This window comes from Bombina bombina, chromosome 3, assembly GCF_027579735.1.
Source record: "Bombina bombina isolate aBomBom1 chromosome 3, aBomBom1.pri, whole genome shotgun sequence".
NCBI classification, from domain to species: domain Eukaryota; kingdom Metazoa; phylum Chordata; class Amphibia; order Anura; family Bombinatoridae; genus Bombina; species Bombina bombina.
Window position 1 is genome coordinate 322,683,537 of NC_069501.1, and position 24,808 is coordinate 322,708,344.

General features: G+C 40.3%; 1 protein-coding gene and 1 long non-coding RNA gene across 3 annotated transcripts in view; both read right to left on the bottom strand.

Moving 5' to 3' along the window:
- ASMTL (acetylserotonin O-methyltransferase like) overlaps window positions 1-15,111 on the bottom strand; it is a 365,075-nt gene extending 349,964 nt beyond the window's left edge. For both annotated transcript variants that reach the window (XM_053706428.1, XM_053706427.1), the window contains exon 1: window positions 15,001-15,111. The gene's annotated coding sequence lies outside the window, so the exon portion shown is untranslated. The remainder of the gene's footprint in view (window positions 1-15,000) is intronic.
- Window positions 15,112-21,588: 6,477 nt separating this feature from the next.
- LOC128651611 (uncharacterized) lies at window positions 21,589-24,367 on the bottom strand. Its single transcript, XR_008401138.1, has 2 exons — window positions 24,148-24,367; window positions 21,589-21,928 (listed from the first exon to the last, which is right to left on the bottom strand). It is a non-coding gene; the product is annotated as an uncharacterized LOC128651611 (long non-coding RNA).
- Window positions 24,368-24,808: the final 441 nt, after the last annotated feature.

Consider the following 24,808-nt stretch of genomic DNA (forward strand, 5'->3'; position numbering starts at 1 on the left):
AGATCCTTCAGTTTCTGCGATAAGAACGCAGATCGCACAGTGTTCTGCCTTGGGGAGCAAGACCCTTCTGGAGAAAGCTGCCTTTAAGGAAGCAATCACCACCCACCACCACCTCATAAAAACCGCCAAAAAAACAGCCATCCAAGACAGAATCAACTCTAACGCACACAACAGCAAGGAGCTGTTCTTAGTCATCAAGGAATTCTCTAAACCCAAAAGTGGCACCACCAACATCCCACCCTCCCAGGACCTCTGCAATGCCCTCGCTGCCCACTTCCACCGCAAGATCCTCGACAGCTATGACATTTTCACACCTCATATCTCAACCTCCACCACCCACTCCCCTACACCCAACTACACCCCTCCTAAATTCCCCCCCCCCCCTACACCACACAGGGAATATCTGGTGCCCCCTCACCACAGAGGACACCCTCAAAATCATGAAATCCATCCACTCCAATGCACCCTCGGACCCATGCCCTCATCACATATTCAACAAAGCTAGCAACACCATCGCCCCTGAACTCTGCCGCACCATCACCTGCTCCATCAAAACCGCCACCTTCCCGGATGTCTGGAAGCACACAGAACTGAAACCCCTGCTGAAGAAACCCTCGGCAGACCTCACAGACCCGAATAACTACCGCCCCATCTCTCTACTCCCCTTCCCGGCCAAGGACATAGAGAAGTCCATCAACTCGCAACTTATTGAGCACATTGAGGCCAACCACACCATGGACCACTCCCAATCCGGCTTCAGAAGCAACCACAGCACCGAGACCGCCCTCCTCGCCGCAAAAGATGACATCCGCGCCATGCTCGACCGAGAAGAAACTGCCGCCTCCTCGGACCCAATAAATTCGCATGGGATGACTCCTGGTGGCCCACATCCCTCGGTCACCCTCCAACCCCAAATGACCATGCACGAAATCTAGGCTTCATCCTGGACTCTTCACTCTCCATGAACCCACAAATCAATGCCATCACCTCAACATGCTTCCACATCCTCCACCTGCTACAAAAAATCTTCAAGTGGATCCCTACAGAAACCAGGAAAACAGGTCACCCACGCCCTTGTCAGCAGCCGGTTGGACTACGGCATTGCACTCTATGCCGGCTCCACCATAAAACTCCAAAGAGACTCCAATGTATCCAGAACGCCTCAGCCAGACTCATCCCTCTCCAATGCCACATCACCGAACACCTAAGGAAACGTCACTGGCTCCCCATCAACAAGAGAATCACCTTCAAGCTCCTTACCCACGCGTTCAAGGGCCTACACAACATCGGACACGAATGCATAAACCGTGTAAATTTCTACACCCCCGCCAGACAACTACGATCGGCCGACCAAGCACTCGCAGTCATCCCCCACATCAGCAAATCCACAGTGGGCAGAAGATCCTTCTCCCACATAGCAGCAAAGACATGGAACACCCTCCCGCTGCACCTCAGACAATCCACCTCCCTTACAAAGTTCAGAAAGGACCTCAAAACCTGGCTCTTCAACTGAACGCCCATCCCCCCCCCCCCATCTGCTTTCCCTTAGCGCCTTGAGACCTTCACGGGTGATTAGTTTGCGCTCTATAAGTACCCGATAGATAGATAGATAGATAGATAGATAGAATGCAAGGCTTGAAAAATGCCAGGGTGCACGGTTACCAGGTTTTCGTGCTTAGTTTTTGGCACTAGTATTTTGAGGGGGTCCCTATGCAGTAGTGATTTAACCTTTTGAGTGCTCTGGTAAACAAAGGGTTAGATTAACTAACTTCTTTTTTGCAACCACTAAAAATGTCCTTCTTTTACACACACCGTGGAAACTAAAACAAATCTTGCTGCTTGATTAAAAAAAAAAATCAGATTGGACAAGTTATTTTTAGTGCAAATATTGCTTAAATCATCCAACAAAAATTGGCACAGTATCAAAAATGCGGCCACTTGAACCTTTGAGCCTAATTAACATGTTTCATATTCCTTTAAACATTTTCAGAGCTGTGGTCGTGTTACCTGTCCACATTTTCAAAATCTTCATTTTGCTTTCTTTAAAAAGTCAAAAAGGTAAAAATTGTATTTTATTTTCAGATACTATAACCAATTCTAAAAGGGACATCATAATAGTAAAAAATAAATCTATGCTCTTATGAAAGATCAGAATGTTCAAATTTAGTTTAGAAAAAATAATTTTGCTGTAAAGTACCTCTGAAACATGTGCATGTTCCATTCTATGAGTCTGGGATGCTTGCATCACAATTAAAGGGGTTAAACACAAAAAGTCCTTCTATAAAACCACAACCCAATGCAAGCTCCTGAGCAGGATAAGGATGGGGACCCAATAATAAGAGAAATAGATATATAGCTGCTGATCTTGCCTGCAATGTTATTTGGCTCTCAGGTAGGACATGAAACCCAAAATGTTTCTTTTATGATTCAGAAATAAATAAATAAATATATATATATATATTTTATTTATTTTGTATTTTTTTTTTTTATTTATTAAGGCTGCACGATTAATCGCATATGCCATTTTAATTCACTATTAATCGTTGCGGTTTAAAAACCGCAAGAGTACGCAATTTATAACCCCGCCCACTATGATGTCACCTATGACGTACAGGAGGGCTCCGCAGCAGCCACATGCGGGTAAGGGGGTGGCAGTGACTTACCAGTGCTGTACTAGCACATGGTGACTGACTGAGCTCAGGCTGAGGGGGACCGGGGGGCAGCCGTGTCAGATCTAGCTGGAGGGATAGCCAGTCATGCAGTGTTGAATGGACTAGCAGCGTTTTCTTGTCCGGTGAAGCAGCAAGCACAGTGGCTCCCTCCCACCATGAATAGAAAGCTGTCCAGCAGGATGCACGGTTTGCGTGCCCAAATACTCCATTCAAAGTATTTGGGCGCGTAGACTGTGCATCCTGCTGGCCAGCTTTCTATTCATGGTGGGAGGGAGCCGCTGTGCTTGCTGCTGCACCGTACAAGAAAACGCTGCTTGGGGGCCCCGTGAGTGACTGTAGTAGTGTTGTGTAGTGGGACTCACTTGGCATAGGTCACCATTGCAAGATAAAGAGCTATCCTCCTCTGCATTAGAATCATACTACAAACTATAGAGCTCAGCTGCCTTACTTTACACTATTATTGTTTGGTATAGAGACATTACTGCAGTGTATAGAGTTTACTCGCATTTTATATAACTGATTAGTACTGTTGCTGATTTGTGGGTGCAGTGCTACGTCCCTCTAATCATTTTACCGCACATATTGTCTATGCAAGGCAGTGCCATTTTTGTTTGTCCATTCTCTTATATGATATACTGCACTGCACAAAACAGAATATTACTGCATGCTATGGAGCACGATTACTTGCAATATTTCTACAGTGTCTCTCTCTCTCTTTCGGTATGCTTTTTAAATTAAGGATACCAAGAGAACGTAGCAAATTATATAACAGAAGTAAATTGGAAAGTTGTTTAAAGGGACAGGAAACCCTAAAATATTTCTTTCATGATTTGGATAGAACCTACACTTTTAAAAAACTTTCCAATTTACTTCCATTATCAAAATTTCTTTGTTCTCTTGTTATCCTTGGCTGAAGGAACATCATTGCACTACTGGCAGCAAGATGAACACATCTAGTCAGCCAATCACAAAAGACAAATGTGTGCAAGCACCAATTAGCAGCAGCTCTCACTAGTGTAGGATATGTGCATATTCATTTTCAACAATGGATAAAAAGAAGAACAACGCACATTTGAAAATAGAAGTGAATTTAAAAGTGTCTTAAAATTACAAGTTCTATCGGAATCATGCAAGTATAATTTTGACTTTTTCTATCCCTTTAAAATATCATGCTCTGATTCATGAAGGAAAAAAAGTGGGTTTCATGTCCTTCAAAACCCAAGATGTGAAACCTGCAGGAGGAAAAGATGTGAAACCTGCAGGAGGAAATAAAACACATGGTGAACAAAGACCACAAATGCAAAAATAACATGCTCTAACAAATTAGAGCACATAAATATTGCATTGGAACGTCCCTTTCCAGAAAGTCCAATTAACTTTTAATATAAAAATTACTTATAGTGACCTTTGTTGAAACTAATCTCCATTATTACTAGAGACAGGCTCACAAGTGTGCACATCTTGAGAACTGTACTGTGGCAGTGTTTGCAACAATGTTTGTAACAATGTTTTACATTGCTATAAACTTCTCAATACTTTGAGGAAGAAATGTTATGAGATTTCAGAACTACTCGAATAGATGTTCCTCTGCACAGAGGGTCGAACTGCCATGGAAATCAATACCCACCTCAGATGAATATGGTGTCTGGCCTACCTTGACTCAGTAAAGCACCTCTTGATGCAGATAGGCACATACAGAGCAAACCATGTCACAACAGAGACTACTGCTCTCTACTCCCTAATACTACCCTCAAGTTCTTCCATAGTGACACAGACAATATTCAAGGCTGTCTTCTAATTTCCTGGCCATAGAAAAATGCTGGGTTAATTACCACACAGAAGCAAGTTGTGAGTGTGCATTTCACCATTTTAAAGGCTTCACCTTTGCTATTTTCTAAAATTTCCAGTATGATTTTAAATTGCTTCTACGTCCCAGTATTTCCGGGACTAGAAAAGCTTGAAATATATAGTGCCTCTTTAGTAAATAAGCATGTGGTCGACTCACTTTAAATGCAACTCACCCTAACAATCGAATACTTTTTTTTTCTAAATAAAACGTTTGCACAACTGCCATAAAAATATGTCTGCCATACATCTTGAAGAAAATTATTCTTGATTTTTTATTTGACCAGATATTGCGCCTTTGATATTATTATATAGAGCAATTCATATACTTTACAAAAATGTAAAATGTCGACTTTCAGGCGTAATAAAATTCTTCATCTAAACCAGTTGGTTGAAGTGTATTTTGGACATAGTCCTGGAGCAGAACTTCAGATAGATTTCCTTCGCACATGCCTTGACTTACTTTTTCAATACAAATAACTTCACATTTTTCTTTATGACAAGCCAAAAAAATGCCTGGATTTTCTTGATTAATATCACAAATTCTCTAATACCCAATCTCTTAAAAATCTGGTTGTCTAATCCACATAAAAACATAATTTATGCTTACCCGATAAATTTATTTCTCTTGTGGTGTATCCAGTCCACGGATCATCCATTACTTGTGGGATATTCTCCTTCCCAACAGGAAGTTGCAAGAGGATCACCCACAGCAGAGCTGTCTATATAGCTCCTCCCCTAACTGCCATATCCAGTCATTCGACCGAAGACAAGCAAGAGAAAGGAGAAACCATAGGGTGCAGTGGTGACTGTAGTTTAAAGCTAAAAAAATACCTGCCTTAAAATGACAGGGCGGGCCGTGGACTGGATACACCACAAGAGAAATAAATTTATCAGGTAAGCATAAATTATGTTGTTTTCTCTTGTAACGTGTATCCAGTCCACGGATCATCCATTACTTGTGGGATACCAATACCAAAGCTAAAGTACACGGATGAAGGGAGGGACAAGGCAGGTACTTAAACGGAAGGTATCACTGCCTGCAAAACCTTTCTCCCAAAAATAGCCTCCGAAGAAGCAAAAGTATCAAATTTATAGAATTTTGAAAAGGTATGAAGCGAAGACCAAGTCGCCGCCTTGCAAAGCTGTTCAACAGAAGCCTCATTTTTAAAGGCCCATGTGGAAGCCACAGCTCTAGTAGAATGAGCTGTAATCCTTTCAGGAGGCTGCTGGCCAGCAGTCTCATAAGCTAAGCGTATTATACATCTTAGCCAAAACGAAAGAAGTTGCCGAAGGCCTTTTGGCCTCTCCTCTGTCCAGAGTAGACAACAAACAAAGCAGATGTTTGACGAAAATCTTTAGTAGCTTGTAAATAATACTTTAAAGCACGAACCACGTCAATATTGTGTAATAGACGTTCCTTCTTTGAAGAAGGATTAGGACACAATGACGGAACAACAATCTCCTCTTATTAGATACCACCTTAGGTAAAAACTCAGGTTTGGTACGCAAAACTACCTTATCTGCATGGAAGATCAGATAAGGGGAATCACATTGTAAGGCAGATAACTCGGAAACTCTACGAGCCGAGGAAATAGCTACCAAAATTAGAACTTTCCAAGATAAAAGTTTGATATCTATGGAATGAAGAGGTTCAAACGGAACCCCCTGAAGAACCAAATTTAAACTCCATGGCGGAGCAGCAGGTTTAAACACAGGCTTGATTCTAACTAAAGCCTGACAAAATGCCTGAACTTCTGGAACATCCGACAGACGCTTGTGCAAAAGAATAGACAGAGCAGAAATCTGTCCCTTTAAAGGAACTAGCTGACAATCCTTTTTCCAATCCTTCTTGGAGAAAAGATAATATCCTGGGAATCCTGACTTTACTCCATGAGTAACCCTTGGATTCACACCAATAAAGATATTTACGCCATATCTTATGATAGATTTTCCTGGTGACAGGCTTTCGTGCCTGAATTAAGGTATCAATGACTGACTCTGAGAAGCCACGCTTTGATAAAATCAAGCGTTCAATCTCCAGGCAGTCAGTCTCAGAGAAATTAGATTTGGATGCTTGAAAGGACCCTGAAGTAGAAGGTCCTGTCTCAGCGGCAGAGTCCATGGTGGAAAGGATGACATGTCCACCAGATCTGCATACCAAGTCCTGGGTGGCCACGCAGGCGCTATCAAGATCACTGATGCTCTCTCCTGCTTGATCTTGGCAATCAGACGAGGGAGCAGAGGAAACGGTGGAAACACATAAGCCAGGTTGAAAGACCAAGGTGCTGCTAGAGCATCTATCAGCATCGCCTTGGGATCCCTGGACCTGGATCCGTAACAAGGAAGTTTGGCATTCTGGCGAGACGCCATGAGATCCAGTTCTGGTTTGCCCCAACGATGAATCAATTGTGCAAACACCTCCGGATGGAGTTCCCACTCCCCATGATGAAAAGTCTGACGACTTAGAAAATCCGCCTCCCAGTTCTCCACACCTGGGATATGGATAGCTGATAGGTGGCAAGAGTGAATCTCTGCCCAGCGAATTATCTTTGAGACTTCTAACATCGCTAGGGAACTCCTTGTTCCTCCTTGATGGTTGATGTAACCCACAGTCGTGATGTTGTCAGACTGAAATCTGATGAACCTCATTGTCGCTAGCTGAGGCCAAGCCTGAAGAGCATTGAATATCGCTCTTAGTTCCAGAATGTTTATTGGAAGGAGTGTCTCCTACTGAGTCCACGATCCCTGAGCCTTCAGGGAGTTCCAGACTGCCCCTCAGCCTAGAAGGCTGGCATCTGTCGTTACAATTGTCCAATCTGCAAAACAGAATGAAAAGCAGTCTGCCAGGAACGAACAGCATCATCAATAGCTTGTTCTATGGCCCGGTTGCCACCTGGTAGTAGCTTCTTTCTGCCCAATTGTGCTTTTCACAGAGGAAAACTTTCCTGTAGTATATCAGTCTGATCCCGCCGACATGGTCAGTTCAGCCCCGAAATACCAGGCAATTCTCCTCTGAACAAGGATGATGACAACCCCAGACGATCGTTTCGGCCTCCTTTGGGCCTCGTCAGTGAGGTGCAGCCATATCCCTCTAAGCACATTGGGCAAGGAGTCCACGTCTGGTTTCCCCCATCACCCTTAGGGAGACTATCCCCAGGGTCATATTTACATATGCAAAACAGAATGAAAAGCAGTCTGCCAGGAACGAACAGCAGCATCAATAGCTTGTTCTATGGCCCGGTTGCCACCTGGTAGTAGCTTCTTTCTGCCCAATTGTGCTTTTCACAGAGGAAAACTTTCCTGTAGTATATCAGTCTGATCCCGCCGACATGGTCAGTTCAGCCCCGAAATACCAGGCAATTCTCCTCTGAACAAGGAACATGACAACCCCAGACGATCGTTTCGGCCTCCTTTGGGCCTCGTCAGTGAGGTGCAGCCATATCCCTCTAAACACATTGGGCAAGGAGTCCACGTCTGGTTTCCCCCATCACCCTTAGGGATACTATCCCCAGGGTCATATTTACATATGCAAAACAGAATGAAAAGCAGTCTGCCAGGAACGAACAGCAGCATCAATAGCTTGTTCTATGGCCCGGTTGCCACCTGGTAGTAGCTTCTTTCTGCCCAATTGTGCTTTTCACAGAGGAAAACTTTCCTGTAGTATATCAATCTTATCCCGCCGACATGGTCAGTTCAGCCCCGAAATACCAGGCAATTCTCCTCTGAACAAGGAACATGACAACCCCAGACGATCGTTTCGGCCTCCTTTGGGCCTCATCAGTGAGGTGCAGCCATATCCCTCTAAGCACATTGGGCAAGGAGTCCACGTCTGGTTTCCCCCATCACCCTTAGGGAGACTATCCCCAGGGTCATATTTACATATGCAAAACAGAATGAGAAGCAGTCTGCCAGGAACGAACAGCAGCTATTGATGCTGCTGTTCGTTCCTGGCAGACTGCTTTTCATTCTGTTTTGCATATGTAAATATGACCCTGGGGATAGTCTCCCTAAGGGTGATGGGGGAAACCAGACGTGGACTCCTTGCCCAATGTGCTTAGAGGGATATGGCTGCACCTCACTGACGAGGCCCAAAGGAGGCCGAAACGATCGTCTGGGGTTGTCATGTTCCTTGTTCAGAGGAGAATTGCCTGGTATTTCGGGGCTGGACTGACCATGTCAGCGGGATCAGACTGATATACTACAGGAAAGTTTTCCTCTGTGAAAGCACAATTGGGCAGAAAGAAGCTACTACCAGGTGGTAACCGGGCCATAGAACAAGCTATTGATGCTGCTGTTCGTTCCTGGCAGACTGCTTCTCATTCTGTTTTGCAATTGTCCAATCTGGCCTGCGAAAGGTCATACCTTTGGACAGATGGACCCGAGATAGCCACCAGAGAAGAGAATCCCTGGTCTCTTGATCCAGATTTAGTAGAGGGGAAAAATCTGTGTAATCCCCATTCCACTGACTAAGCATGCAGAGTTGCAGCGGTCTGAGATGTAGGCGTGCAAACGGCACTATGTCCATTGCCGCTACCATTAAGCAGATTACTTCCATACACTGAGCCACCGAAGGGCGATTAGTGGAATAAAGAACACGGCAGGAATTTAGAAGTTTTGATAACCTGGCCTCTGTCAGGTAAATCCTCATTTCTACAGAATCTATTAGAGTTCCCAGAAAGGAGACTCTTGTGAAAGGAGATAGGGAACTCTTTTCTTCGTTCACCTTCCACCCATGCGACCTCAGAAATGCCAGAACTATGGCCGTATGAGACTTGGCAATTTGGAAATTTAACGCCTGTATCAGAATGTCGTCTAAATAAGGGGCCACTGCTATGCCCCGCGGTCTTAGGACCGCCAGAAGTGACCCTAGAACCTTCGTAAAGATTCTTGGGGCTGTAGCTAACCCAAAGGGAAGAGCTACAAACTGGTAATGCCTGTTCAGGAAGGCAAACCTGAGAAACCGATGATGATCTTTGTGTATCGGAATGTGAAGATAAGCATCCTTTAAATCCACTGTAGTCATGTATTGACCCTCCTGGATCATAGGTAGGATGGTACGAATAGTCTCCATCTTGAATGATGGGACTCTGAGGAATTTGTTTAAGATCTTGAGATCTAAAATTGGTCTGAAGGTTCCCTCTTTTTTGGGAACCACAAACAGATTTGAGTAAAATCCCTGTCCCTGTTCCTCCTTTGGAACTGGATGGATCACTCCCATAACTAGGAGGTCTTGAACATAGTGCCTCTCTCTTTATCTGGTTTGCAGAAAATTGTGAAAGGTGAAATCTCCCTTTTGGAGGAGAAGCTCTGAAGTCCAGAAGATATCCCTGGGAAACAATTTCCAATGCCCAGGGATCCTGGACATCTCTTTCCCAAGCCTGGGCGAAGAGCGAAAGTCTGCCCCCTACTAGATCCGTTACTGGATAGGGGGCCGATCCTTCATGCTGTCTTAGAGGCAGCAGCAGGCTTTTTGGCCTGCTTACCTTTGTTCCAGGTCTGGTTAGGTCTCCAGACCGATTTGGACTGGGCAAAAGTTCCCTCTTGTTTTGCATTAGAGGAAGTTGATGCCGCACTCGCCTTGAAGTTTCGAAAGGCACGAAAATTAGTCTGTTTGGCCCTTGATTTGGACCTATCCTGAGGAAGGGCATGACCTTTTCCTCCAGTGATATCAGAAATGATCTCCTTCAAACCAGGCCGAATAGGGTTTGCCCCTTGAAGGGAATGTTAAGCAGCTTAGACTTTGAAGTAATGTCAGCTGACCATAATTTAAGCCATAGCGCCCTGCGCGCTTGAATAGCAAAACCAGAATTCTTAGCCGTTAGTTTAGTCAAATGAACAATGGCATCAGAAACAAAAGAATTGGCTAGCTTAAGTGCTCTAAGCTTGTCAAGTATGTCACACAATGGAGTCTCTACCTGTAAAGCCTCTTCCAGAGACTCAAACCAGAAAGCCGCAGCAGCAGTGACTGGGGCAATGCATGCAAGGGGCTGTAGAATAAAACCTTGTTGAATAAACATTTTCTTAAGGTAACCCTCTAACTTTTTATCCATTGGATCTAAGAAAGCACAACTGTCCTCGACAGGGATAGTAGTACACTTAGCTAGGGTAGAAACTGCTCCCTCCATCTTAGGGACTGTCTGCCATAAGTCCCGTGTGGTGGCATCTATCGGAAACATTTTCTTAAAAATAGGAGGGGGAGAGAACGGCACACCTGGTCTATCCCATTCCTTAGTAATAATTTCTGTAAACCTTTTAGGTATTGGAAAAATATCAGTGCACACCGGCACTGCATAGTATTTATCCAATCTACACAATTTCTCTGGCACTGCAATTGTATTACAGTCATTCAGAGCAGCTAAAACCTCCCTGAGCAACACGCGGAGGTGTTCAGGCTTAAATTTAAATGTTGACATATCAGAATCAGGTTGAATCCTCTTCCCTGAGTCAGAAACATCACCCACAGAAAGAAGCTCTCCTTCCTCAGCTTCTGCATATTGTGAGGGAGTATCAGACATAGCTACTAACTCCAGAGCTGTCTCGCTTTCCTCGTAACCCAGGTAGTCTGGATAATACCGCTGACAGTGTATTATCCATGACTGCCGCCATGTCTTGTAAAGTAAACGCCATGGGCGCACTAGATCTACTTGGCGCCATTTGAGCGCGAGTCCCTTGAGCGGGAGTCAAAGGGTCTGACACGTGGGGCGAGTTAGTCGGCATAACTTCCCTCTCGTCAGATTCCTCTGGTGATAATTTTTTTAAAGACAGAATATGGTCTTTATTACTTAAAGTGAAATCAGTACATATGGTACACATTCTAAGAGGGGGTTCCACCATGGCTTCTAAACATAATGAACAAGGAGTTTCCTCTATGTCAGACATGTTTAAACAGACTAGCAATGAGACCAGCAAGCTTGGAAAACACTTTAAATCAAATTAACAAGCAAAAAATAAAAACGGTACTGTGCCTTTAAGAAAAATAAAAAAAGGTCAGAATTTGAAAAACAGTGAAAAAAAAACAGTAAATCAAACAAAATTTTTACAGTGTGTATAATAAGCTAACAGAGCATTGCACCCACTTGCAAATGGATGATTAACCCCTTAGTTCAAAAAACGGATCAAAAAAACAATATATACGTTTTTTAACAGTCACAACAAACTGCCACAGCTCTGCTGTGGCCCTACCTTCCCAAACAAACGACTTTGGAAAGCCTAAGAGCCCTTTAGAGAGGTCCTATAGCATTCAGGGGACTCCTGGAGGAAAGCTGGATGTCTCAGTCTGTAAAAGTTACTGCGCAATTAAGCGCTAAATTAGGCCCCTCCCACTCATGTCTAAACAGTGGAAAGCGTAAGAAAACTGTTTCTAGGCAAATTTAAGCCAGCCATGTGGAAAAAAAAACTAGGCCCCAATAAAGTTTTATCACCAATGCATATATAAAAACGTTTAAACACTTCCAGCAAACGTTTTATATGACAGGAATTGAAAATTTATAAGAGTATTACCTCTGAAAGTAAGCATGATACCAGTCGCTATTAAATCACTGTAATCAGGCTTACCTTACATAAATCTGGTAGCAGCAGCATTTTCTAGCATTTACAAAATTTTAACTGCACATACCTCATAGCAGGATAACCTGCACGCCATTCCCCAGCTGAAGTTACCTCTCTCTTCAGTTATGTGTGAGAACAGCAATGGATCTTAGTTACAACCTGCTAAGATCATTAGAGATCACAGGCAGATTCTTCTTCTATTTTCTGCCTGGGACAAAAATAGTACAACTCCGGTACCATTTAAAAATAAACTTTTGATTGAAGAAAAAAACAACTACGTTTCACCACTTCTCTCTTACTACTTTTCCATGCTTGTCGAGAGTTGCAAGAGAATGACTGGATATGGCAGTTAGGGGAGGAGCTATATAGACAGCTCTGCTGTGGGTGATCCTCTTGCAACTTCCTGTTGGGAAGGAGAATATCCCACAAGTAATGGATGATCCGTGGACTGGATACACCTTACAAGAGAAAACTGAAAAATTACAATGTGATTTATAACCTGATTTTGCATTACTTTCCATTGCATTCACAAAACATTGCACCTTGTCATAACTACAACTTTAAGAAGGTTCCTTCTGCTTTAGGACAAACAAACTGACGTGTGTAGACGTTTTGCTCTTAAATTACAGTCTAATGTGCCGTTAAACATGGAATTTAACGCTTTGTTTGCATAAATTACTGCTAATGTCTACTTTAATTGTATATATAATTGTGATGTATTTCAAATATAATTTAATTATTTCTAACGTTCACTGTCCCTTTTTAATTATCTATTTTAGGGACCGTATAAGCAAAGTGGACTGATTTTAATAATGACAGTTAATTTGATTGTCCACTGGTCTAGGAAGGTTAGAAGAAACATAAAGCAAAACTCATGTGACAACTTTTTTGAATACAAATGTAGAGGAAGCGGAGCAGCAATCTTCAAACGTAAAAAATCCTTAATTATCAAAGTTGATTAAAAGTATATAGACAAATCCACAGTAAGTACAGGGCATATCACCTAGACTGACATGTTTCGGCAGTTACGCCGTAATCATAGTCTAAGGTGGATAGACAGAATACAGGTTTAAAAAGCATATAGAAACAGCTGATTGGATAAGGAGTTAAAAACATGTAAACGCTCACTATACTATCTGAACCTAAACATGTAAAAAATACATGATGCATAGAGGCTGAAGACTTAATAATCATCATATGTTATGAATACCCAGTCGCACACAGTATATAGAGATGGATAACACAGTTTAACATAAAATGTAGAGATAATTTAAGAGACAGTACAGATAATGTACAGATGTGTACTAATTGTATATATATATATATATATATATATATATATATACCCCCAGCTAAACGTCACACGACATCCCCCTGTGCTGCTGGAATCTCTGCAGTGCGGTAGGAGGCGACGACCGGGACGCAGCTCTGGATGCTGGCTGAGTGAGTTTCTCAGTCCGTGTGGAGCACAGAAGGTCTCTGCAAGTTCGTCAGCAGCTCCTTCATTTTCCGCTAAGGATACAGGACATTGCGGCCATACAGGTACTGTTTTTAGAAATAGCAACATTTGCATTTATCATTTTTCAGCAAGTGGATATGGACATGGGGTATAAGTAGTGATACATATAAGACCCGCATATAAGACTGAGACTTTGTCCTTATGAACTTTGCTATATATAGTTGCATAAGAATTTCATCCTAAGTTTCAACTTTTTTGACTATGTGGACAAGATGATATGCATAAAACATCCCATAATTATATATATCTAATAGACATGTGAAAGATAATATAACAATCGTGTACTGAGCACAAGTCCTCTAGGGGAATACACAGTCATCAGGCGGAAAATATTTGCTGAAGATAAATAACATTTTATTTTTCAAATGGACACGATTTAAAAGCATATCTTTAAATGTTTTTTTATTACAGAAACTATATAAAAACATATCACCTAGAATAGATTTTAAAAGATTAAATCCTTACCAAGTTCTATGTCTATATCAAATTTAATCGCAATCTATGAAGATGGTAAAGGCAAGGGCACTGGTTAAAGGGTCATTATAGTCAAAAAATTACATGCTCTAATTCGTCAAATTCTAATGTCATTTTAAAACAAGCAACCCTGCAATGCTTAGAGTTTAGCTGCCAAAAAAGGTTGAACACATAGTTTAAGTACTGCCCAGGAGCTGCAACTCACAGGTGGTCCTGAGCAGAAACTACCACTGAGCCAATCAGCAGTGCTAGTTGCATAGCTGGGTTGTGCTGCTAGCGCTACTGATTGGGTCAGCAGCAGTTTCCACTCAAACCAACAGTGCTCTGCAGCTCCCACATAGGGGTGCAGGGTTGATAGTTTTAAAATTGCATGCGCTAATGATATATAGTATCTTTTTTTTAAAAAAATAATGACCCTTTAAAATCAGATAATTTATTTTTATTTTGAAAACCAAAAAAATGCAACTCATAAAACATTCAAGTTGATTATATAAAATAGTCTTCACATTTTTGGCCAACTAAAAGAGCAAATAATATCAGATAACACTAAACACACAATGTGATGTTCTGACCATATAGAATGTATACAATACTAATTGTTTGCTAAATTAATTACTATTCTTAGAAGCAATAAAACTTTAAAAGATTTTCAGGAGAACGCAAGAAAACGTTTTTGGATTTATTCGTATGCTGTACTCATAAGAGGTGACTGCTAACTGCATATACACATCAGCATAGAGGAAGACTTTATACAACATATTATATGAAATAAGACATGTAACAAATGCTACACACTTCTGGAATAAGGAAGGTTATAAAAACAGCTTGTGTGTTTTATTATCGAGTACTAACAATTTTATAATACAGAATTTATACATCTAAATAAATGACACAGTGCGATCAGGCAATGCACGGGAAAATCGTGCACAACACACTTACAGCTCCTGATGAGACAGACCTGACCCGGATCTTGCAAGTGTGCGCTTTATGTAATTTAACGAAGCAAGAGATACGAGAAGAGTCCAACTGCAGAGTGGAGCTCCACTCTAGACAGGAAACATGTGACCTCCACTCAAAGCTTTTTTTTTTTCTTTTTTTTTAATCAACTTTAATGTAACAAACAAGCTATAGACAATGATTATGAAAACGAAACATTTTGTAGCTTTCTTGCTCTTAATGTTCATTCACAGTGTTTTATGCAGATTGTGATTTATTAGGTAACCACTGTGAATGAACATTAACCCCTTAGTGACCAGACCATTGTTACATTTTCTTACCCTGAAGGAACCAGGGCTATTTTTAAATTTTTGCTGTGTTTGTGTTTAGCTGTAATTTTCCTCTTACTCATTTACTGTACCCACACATATTATATACCGTTTTTCTCACTATTAAATGGACTTTCTAAAGATACCATTATTTTCATCATATCTTATAATTTACTATAATTTTTTTTATAAAATATGATGAAAAAATGTAAAAAAAAACAGTATTTCTAACTTTGACCCCCAAAATCTGTTACACATCTACAACCACCAATAAACAACCATGCTAAATAGTTTCTAAATTTTGTCCTGAGTTTAGAAATACCCAATGTTTACATGTTCTTTGCTTTTTTTGCAAGTTATAGGGCAATAAGTACAAGTAGCACTTTGCTATTTCCAAACCACTTTTTTCAAAATTAGCGCTAGTTACATTGTAACACTGATATCTGTCAGGAATCCCTGAATATCCCTTGACATGTATATATTTTATTTTATAAGACATCCCAAAGTATTGATCTAGGCCCATTTAGGTATATTTCATGCCACCATTTCACCGCCAAATGCGATCAAATAAAAAAAATGTTTATTTTTTCACAAAATTTGTTTTTCTCACTGAAATTATTTACAAACAGCTTGTGTAATCATGGCACAAATGGTTGTAAATGCTTCTCTGGGATCCCCTTTGTTCAGAAATAGCAGACTTATATGGCTTTGGCGTTGCTTTTTTGTAATTAGAAATCCGGTAAATGCTGCTGTGCACCACACTTGTATTATGCCCAGTATTGACGAAATTAATTCAGTAGCTTATAGTGAGTTTGTACGGTTAATTTTAGCTTTAGTGTAGTAGACAACCCAAAGTATTGATCTAGGCCCATCTTGGTATATTTCATTTCACCGCCAAATGCAATAAAATACAAAAAGATTGTTCACTTTTTCACAAACTTGAGGTTTCTTACTGCAATTATTTACAAACAGCTTATGCAATTATGGCACAAATGGTTGTAAATGCTTCTCTGGGATCCCCTTTGTTCAGAAATAGCAGACATTTATGGCTTTGGGATTGCTTTTTGGTAATTAGAAGGCAGCTAAATGCTGCTGCGCACCACACTTGTATTATGCCCAGCAGTGAAGGTGTTAATTCATTAGCTTGTAGGGGGCTTGTACGTTTAATTTTCGCTTTAGTGTAGTAGACAACCCAAAGTATTGATCTAGGCCCATTTTGCTATATTTCATGCTACCATTTCACCGCCAAATGCGATCAAATAAAAACTTTTTTTTACTTTTTCACAAACTTTGGGTTTATCACTGAAATTATTTACAAACAGCTTGTGCAATTATAGCACAAATGGTTGTAAATGCTTCTCTGGGATCTCCTTTGTTCAGACCCCCCCCCCCCTTCTACCTTTTAGCGTACATGTTATGTACTTTCAGCTGTCTGCCAGTAGCCATTTTACTATATTTATTTGCTTTTATTTTTTTTATATACAGTAGATATATAAAATAAAATCTGTAGTGTATTTGCCCACCCTCATTCCCCTACCACTCTACCCTCTCCCAGTTTATTTTACTAATCTATTATCCCCCTCTCCCTCCTTCCAGCTTCCAACTTTTTCTTTAGTATAAGCGTTCCCACCCGCTCCTGCCCCTCTCACACACCCTACTGCCTTCTTCCTCCTCCCTCCAGTGATGGGCCACTCACCTGCCTCCCTCCTATCCTTCGCACGCCACCAACGATCGGCACCATCACTGGCCCTCTCTGCAACGGTTGCTTAGAAAATGGTAATGCACTATGCCTCAATATTGAGGCATTGCTGCAATCTGTGTCCTTTTCTGTATTGTGCAGAGGTGGTGCCAATCGGTGGCGTGGGAGGGTAAGGAGGGAGGCAGGTGGGAGCCCCATCGCTGGAGGGGCTGGAGAGGCTGGGACCACTGCGCTGCATAAAAAAAATATGTTAAGATAGGGATAGTGGGATAGTGATAGATGGATAGAGATAAATGGATATAGGTATAGGGAGATAGGGATAGCGATAGAGGAATAGAGATAGAGGGATAGATGGATAGGGATAGATGGACACAGCAATAGAGGGATAAAGGGATATATGGATAGAGATAGAGGGATTGGTGATAGATATAGATGGGAGCGGGTGGTACCTCTGCGCTGCAGAAAATTAGATGTTGAAAGTGGCAGGGAGGGTGAAGGAGGGAGGGGGGATAAGAGAGAGGAGATCTGAGTGGATGGGGGGGTCAGATGGTAGGCAAAGGTTCTTGGAGGGAGAGGTGGTTAAATAAGGGAGTGGTTAGTAAGTTGGACACATTTTTGACCATCTACACGGACTTTAACACTAGTATTGCAATAAACAGATAGCAAATGTGGAACAAATTTGGTTATGTTTTCAAAAAGTAACTGTTATTTTAAAAAGAGTTAAAATCCTTTGAGCCACTTATTTATTTGTGGATGTATACACGGCATGAACCTCATCATAGGACAGACATGTTATCAGCCTTGCCCAACGCTCTTTATGGAAAACATTGGTGACAACCTTGCTACTTCATATATTTTACCTTTTATGAATAATAAACTGTTATTTTAAAAGGGTTAATATCCTTTTGGGTCACTCATTTCTGTGATGATAAATACTCGGCATGAACTTCATCATAGAATAGACAAATATTTTCAGCATGGCCCAATGCAAACAATCTGGTGCCAACTTTGCCACTTCATATATTTTATCTTATCTTATTAAGTAAAGGTATTTAAAAAGGGTTAAAATCATTTGGCCCACTAATTTATGTGTGGATATATACAGGGCATGAACCCCATTATAGAATAGACATGTTATCAACCTGGCCCAACGCTTTTTATAGCAAAAAAATTGCAGGCAACCTTGCCATTTCATATATTTTACCTTTTCTAAATAAGTAATTGGTATTTAAAAACGTATAAAATCCTTTGGAACGCTCATTAATGTGTGCTTATATACATAGCATAAGCCTCTCTATAGGATATACAATGTTTTCAGCCGGTCACAATGCTTTTTATATCAAACAATCTGGTGCCAACCTTGCCACTTCATATATTTTACCTTTTCTGAATAAGTAACTGGTATTTTAAGTGTTAAAATCCTTTTGGTCACTTATTTCTGTGATGATATATACTCGGCATGAGCATCTTCATAGAATATACATATTTTCAGCCGTGCCCAATGCTTATTATAGCAATTTTTGTTGTGCCAACCTGGCCACTTCATATATTTTACCTTTTCTGAATAAGTAACTGGTATTTAAACTGGTATTTAAAAAGGGTTGAAATCCGATGAGTCACTCATTTCTGTGTGCATATATACAGGGCATGAACCACTTCATATTTTTAAGTTCTAAGCCTGACCCAATGCTTTATATGGCAAACAAACTTGTGCCAACCTTGCCACTGAATATATTTTAGCCTTTTTTAAAAGTAACTTGTATTTAAAAAGGTTTAAAATTATTTGCAACACTCATTTTTGTGTGGATATATGTTCTAAGCCTGAACCAACGCTTTATATGGCAAACAAACTTGTGCCAAACTGGAGCTCCACTCAAGATAGGAAACATTTGACCTCCACTCAATATATATATTTTTTTAAAATGGACTTTAACGTAACAATCAAAAGACACAATAATTCAGAAAACTAAATATTTTGCTTTCCTGTTCTTAATGTTCATTCACAGTGGTTTATGCTGATTGTTATTAATAAGGTTAAATAAGCACATTCTTTACATTAACATATGTTCTGTTAGGGCAAAAGTATAAGCAAAAGTAATGATTATTGTAAGTTAGAAATACATCATCTCCGTAAATCACAGCTGGCTGCCATCAGGGGGTTACAGGGGTGACTCCTGTCAGGGGCCAAATGGGCCAGGGTGCCCCATGAGGCAAGAACAACTATTATTTTCTTTAAACAATTTTGGCAGCCACCAGAGGGTACTACAGCAGAGTGTTACTGTGTGTGGTCAATTTTATTAAAATGAGTAAAGCATTAGCATTTGAGAGGATTTTTGAGTGTGCACTAAACCACTATGCGTAGTGAGACAGACTTGGCACTTAAAAGGATACTAAACACAATTTTTTTTCATTCTAGATTCAGATAGAGCATGCAATTTTAAGCAGCTTTTTAATTTACTTCTATTATCAAATTTTCTTCGTTCTCTTCCTATATTTATCTGAAAAAGAAGAAATAAAAGCGTTTGAGCCCGCCCATGTTAGTTTGAGAACCTGGGTTACGCTTACTTATTGGATGGCTAAATGCAGGCACCTATTAGCAAGCTCTATCCAGGGTACTGAACAAAAAATAGTCATGCTCCAAAGCTTTCATTCCTAACTTTTCAAATAAAGATAGCAAGAGAACGAATAAAAATTATAATAGGAATAAATTATAAAGCTGCTTAAAATTGCATGCTCTATCTGAATCATGAAAGAAAAAATGTGGGTCCAGTAGCCCTTTAAGTTTGTACAGTGTGTGTCTGAGTCAGATGGCAGAGCACTTTCATTTGCAGAGGAGGTAGGACTTGCATAGTAATTTTTTTTAATTTCTTTGTGGAATTTTGGATTGTAACTTCAGTGTGGTAGTAGTATGGTGGGGACAGGGGTCCATAAAAAACATTTTTTTTAGCAATCTGCAGCAGTGTATTTATGATTATTTGACAATGCTGTAGAAATTCTATATTTAAAGCCATGCATAAAGGTTTCCTCCTTAATACACAAATGGTAGTTGCCCTTTTGAAAGATATTTTTTTTAGTAATATATACATTTAACTACATTTCAGTTTACTGCCCCTTTATGCAAGGACTTTACAGATGCAAGGAGGTATTTTATCTATGATTTTTACATATGCATAAAAAGTTATACTTTCAAACTAAGATTTATCAGTGTTTCAAATGATACAGGTTAACTTAACACTGTTCAGTTTACACTACAGCTGACTTAATTTTGAAATACATACAAACAAGCCTAAATCATGCATTTAACCATATCTAATGGTATGAGACCTAGTGCCACGGCTTATGGTTCCACCAAGACCATATAGAGTACAGCATTTTCAAAATCCATAAGTACAGCTGACAGATGGGAACATGTTTACACCATAATTGAAGTGTTGTTCTTGTTTGGGGGACAAAACACAAACATATGTCAACCTTTTAAAAGTACTTTTCTTCATCTAGCCATCTACCGATAACATTAATCTACAATTTTGAATTCATAGAGTTTAATTTTTGTTTGCACATTTGCAAATCTGATTGTTTAAAAAGTGATCTCTTAATTTCTGCAATTTTTTTATCATGCATGTCACACACTGTTTTGTTGTTGTTTTTGTTGGTCTCTCTGTGAGAGTGGGTGTATATGTCTTTGTGCATTTTCTGTGTATGTCTGTGAGGGTGTGTGCGTATGTCTTTGTGCTTTTTCTATTTGTGTCCCTGAGAGGGTGTGTGTATGTATGTCTTTGTGTATTTCCTCTTGATGCCTCTGTGAGGGTGGATGTGTATGATTTTTTTTTTTTATGTGGATGTCTCTTTGAGGGTGGGTGTGTGTATGTATGTATGTCTGCGTTTTCTGTGGATGTCTCTCTGAGGGTGTGTGAGTATGTCTGTGTGTTTTCTTTGGTTGTCTCTGTGAGGGTGTGTGTATGTATGTGCAGTTTCTGTGGGTGTCTCTCTGAGAGTGTATGTCTCTCTGTTTTCTCTGGATGTCTCAGTGAGGGTGTGTGTGTGTTTCTATGTCTGTGTGTGTTTTATGTGGTTGTCTCTCTGTGTGTTGATGGGTATATTATGTTAGTGGGTGACTTGTAACCGACACATGAGGGCATTTTGAAACTCATATGATTGTCTGTAATACAGCAAACAACACCCACAACTTCCTTTAACATGCTTCTTAGATAGACATATATGGACATTTTATGTTACTCCTCTAACTGCATTTCCTGTAGCCTCATGATGCGAGACTGCTATATAACTGCTGTGTATACTTACAGTAAACGGAACTAGTGAGAAACACTCTCTGTGCATGTGTGCTTTCTTGCTGTTCCCCGGAGCTCTGGAGAATCGTGTTCAATCAAGGTCAGAAACCATTTGAACTTATAACCCTAACCTTATACTATGAAAGCAAAAGCAACAATAGGCTACTGCTATATATATATATATATATATATATATATATATTATACTGTTAACTATAATTATCTTGTACCTTCATACTTGTGGTAGTGTGTTATTAAAGCACTGACTCAGAAATGGTGTTAATTATCTTTTTATTATTATCAATAATTTAAACAGAAACACACCACCACCCCTTGTCCATCAGTCATTTGTTGAACATGGCATTAACTTGGAGGCCCTGTTGGTCAAGACATGCCTGCAAAAACAACTCCATATCTTCTCTGTGCTGAAATACAAAGAGGAATGGCTCCCTTGCTTCTGGTTCTTCTCTTTGCATCACGTTATCTATGGCCTTCTGGCGGTCATCTTCATTCATTGACCCATAACTTGGCATGGTTATGCACCCACAGAACAGTGCCTCATTCTTGACAACCCATTGTATAGCAATGTGTAGATCTTTAATGATTGCTGGCTCCTGTGTCAAGCACATGGGAGGAAATTTAGTCATAGTCAGAATCAAAACTGTTATTTTCATAATAAATAAAAAATCATTTAAGGGACACTCAAGTCAAAAACAAACTTTTATAAATCAGAAAGAACATGCAGTTTCCAATTTACTTCCATTATAAAATCTGCTTCGTTCTCTTGTTATCCTTTGCTGAAGGAACAACATTGCACTACTGGCAGCAAGATGAACACATATAGGCCACGTTCGGGCAGCGCTCAGGAGCTAGTGGAGGCGCTTCACTTCCAGCGATGACGTGGCGCTAGGTGACGTCACAAGCAAGGGAGCTTAGAGAAAACGATCGCATGCGCAAAGGGATCTGCTGCATAATAATGGACTTTGCGCATGCGAACGTTTTTAAATAAGCTCCCTTGTAGCTGACTGTAAAAATGTTTAAATTGTGCCTCTCTTTATTAGTGGAGGATTATTTTTATTTAAGCTGTTTACACAACACCGTTGTTCGAGAATGGTTTCCCCTGCCTCTCGGCAAACATTGGAACTCTGACCCACCTTCATTCAGCTGTTCTCAGCTCAGCCCCTGTAGCTTATCCTGCCACATTAAGCTAATAATAGTACGGGTGCTGATCTGAGAGCAGCTGAATGGAGGTGGGTCAGAGTTCCGATGTTTGCCGAGAGGCAGGGGAAACCAGAGACACTGGGGAAACAATTCTCAGCATAACACCAGATAAGCATGACAGCAGCATTTAGTACAGGGCAAATTGGAGATAGGTTACTTAACCTATCTCCAATTTACCCTCTACTAAATGCTGCTGTCAGACTTATCCGCCTCACCTGTCCCTCCTCTGCTGCTTATAAAAACAAGGCAGCCTCCACAGCAAAACATGTGTGGAGGCTGCCATGTTGCCAAGCGTCTGAGCTTGCTCTGAAAAGTGACAGCTTTTTCAGCATGATGGAAGCACTGGGACTTACGTCATTAGAGCACTCAAAAAATGCCAGACATCTCACTTGCAAATGTGAGGAAAACGCTACAAGCGAGTCCCAGTTCGCTTGGAGCGCTGCCCGAACGGAGCCATAGTCATCCAATCGCAAAAGACAAATGTGTGCAGGCAAAAATCCGCAGCTAGCTCCCACTAGTGTTGAATATGTGCTTATTCTCTTTCAGCAAGGGATAACAAGAGAACAAAGCACATTTAAAAATAGATGTGAATTTATAAGTGTCTTAAAATGACATGTTCTATCTGAATCATGCAAGTTAAATTTTGAATTTACTATCCCTTTATCTCCTTAAGGACCGCAGCTGTAACAGATGAAAAAAAATTAAATAGTAAAAATCTTAAAAATAAATATTTATGTAGGGTTAGGGTTAGATCTAGGCTTAGTGGTAGATCTAGGGGGAGGGTTAGATCTAGGGGTAGGGTTGGGGTTAAAAGGTCACTGAAGGAGAAAAAGGTTAAATCGTAAAAATTGAAAATTGGGTATTTCAAAACTCAGGACAAAATGAAGAAACTGTTTAGCCATGTTGTTTTCTCGGGGGTTGTAGATGCGTAACAGATTTTGGGGGTAAAAGTAAAAAAAAAAAGTGTGGTTTTTAATATTTTTAATCATAATTTATAAAAATATTTAGTAAAAATTATATGATATGATGAAAATAATGGTATCTGTAGAAAGTCAATCTTATGGCGAGAAAAACGGTATATAATATGTGTGGGTACAGTAAAGGCGTAAGAGGAAAATTGCAGCTAAACGCAAACACCGCAGTAATGTAAAAACAGCCTTGGTCGCTAACGCTAAAAAATTGGTACAACAGTCAGGTCACTAAGGGGTTAAATATGGTAAAAAAAATTTAAGTAAGAGGGAAATTACAGATAAACACCGCAGCAATGTAAAAACAGCCTTGGTCGCTGACGCTAAAAAATTGGTACAACAGTCAGGTCACTAAGGGGTTAAATATGGTAAAAAAAAATTAAGAGGGAAATTACAGATAAACACAAACACCGCAGCAATGTAAAAACAGCCTTGGTCGCTAACGCTAAAAAATTGGTACAAAAGTCAGGTCACTAAGGGGTTAAATACGGTAAAAAAAAAAATTAAGTAAGAGGGAAATTACAGCTAAACGCAAACACCGCAGCAATGTAAAAACAGCCTTGGTCGCTAACGCTAAAAAATTGGTAAAACAGTTAGGTCTCTACGGGGTTAAATACGGTAAAAAAAAAAAGAAAGCAGCAAACCTTCTTCTTGTTTAAAGAGAACTTCCCCGTGGAGGTTGTGGATGTCACGTGTTTCTTGTGTAGAGTGGAGCTTTAAATAGTTCAGTATTGTTAATTTAAAACAGTAGATAATACATGAAAACTAAAGAATTACTCCTGTGATTTCCTGAGATGATCTATTTATAACTTAGAATATTCATTACATTTGCTTATACTTTGCCTAATAGAACACAATAATAGAACGTTTTCTGAATGATTGTGCATAAAGCTTATTTAAAAAAAAAAACGTTTTCTGAATGATTGTGCATATTGGTTGTTTGATACATTAAAGTTTTATTGAAAAAAAAAAAAAATTGCAGTGGAGGTCACATGTTTCCTGTCTAGAGTGGAGCTCCACTCTGCAGATAGACTACTTTGAGAGATACACTGTAAGCCGATGACACTAGCTCCGCTCATGCTCAACTCAAAGTGTCAGCCAGGTCATGTGATAAATAGTCACGTGGCTTTGGTATCTCCAGGAAATGGTAGGGGCCCGGGGGCGGAGATTAAAATGTAAAAATACTTGGGGACTTGCTTTCATTTCTATTCTATCTAGAGCAGCAGTGCAGTACTGGTTCATGCGGTGGCGCAGGCTAATGATACTGATTTTTAAAGGGGGGAATCACTGATGTAAGTTGAACTA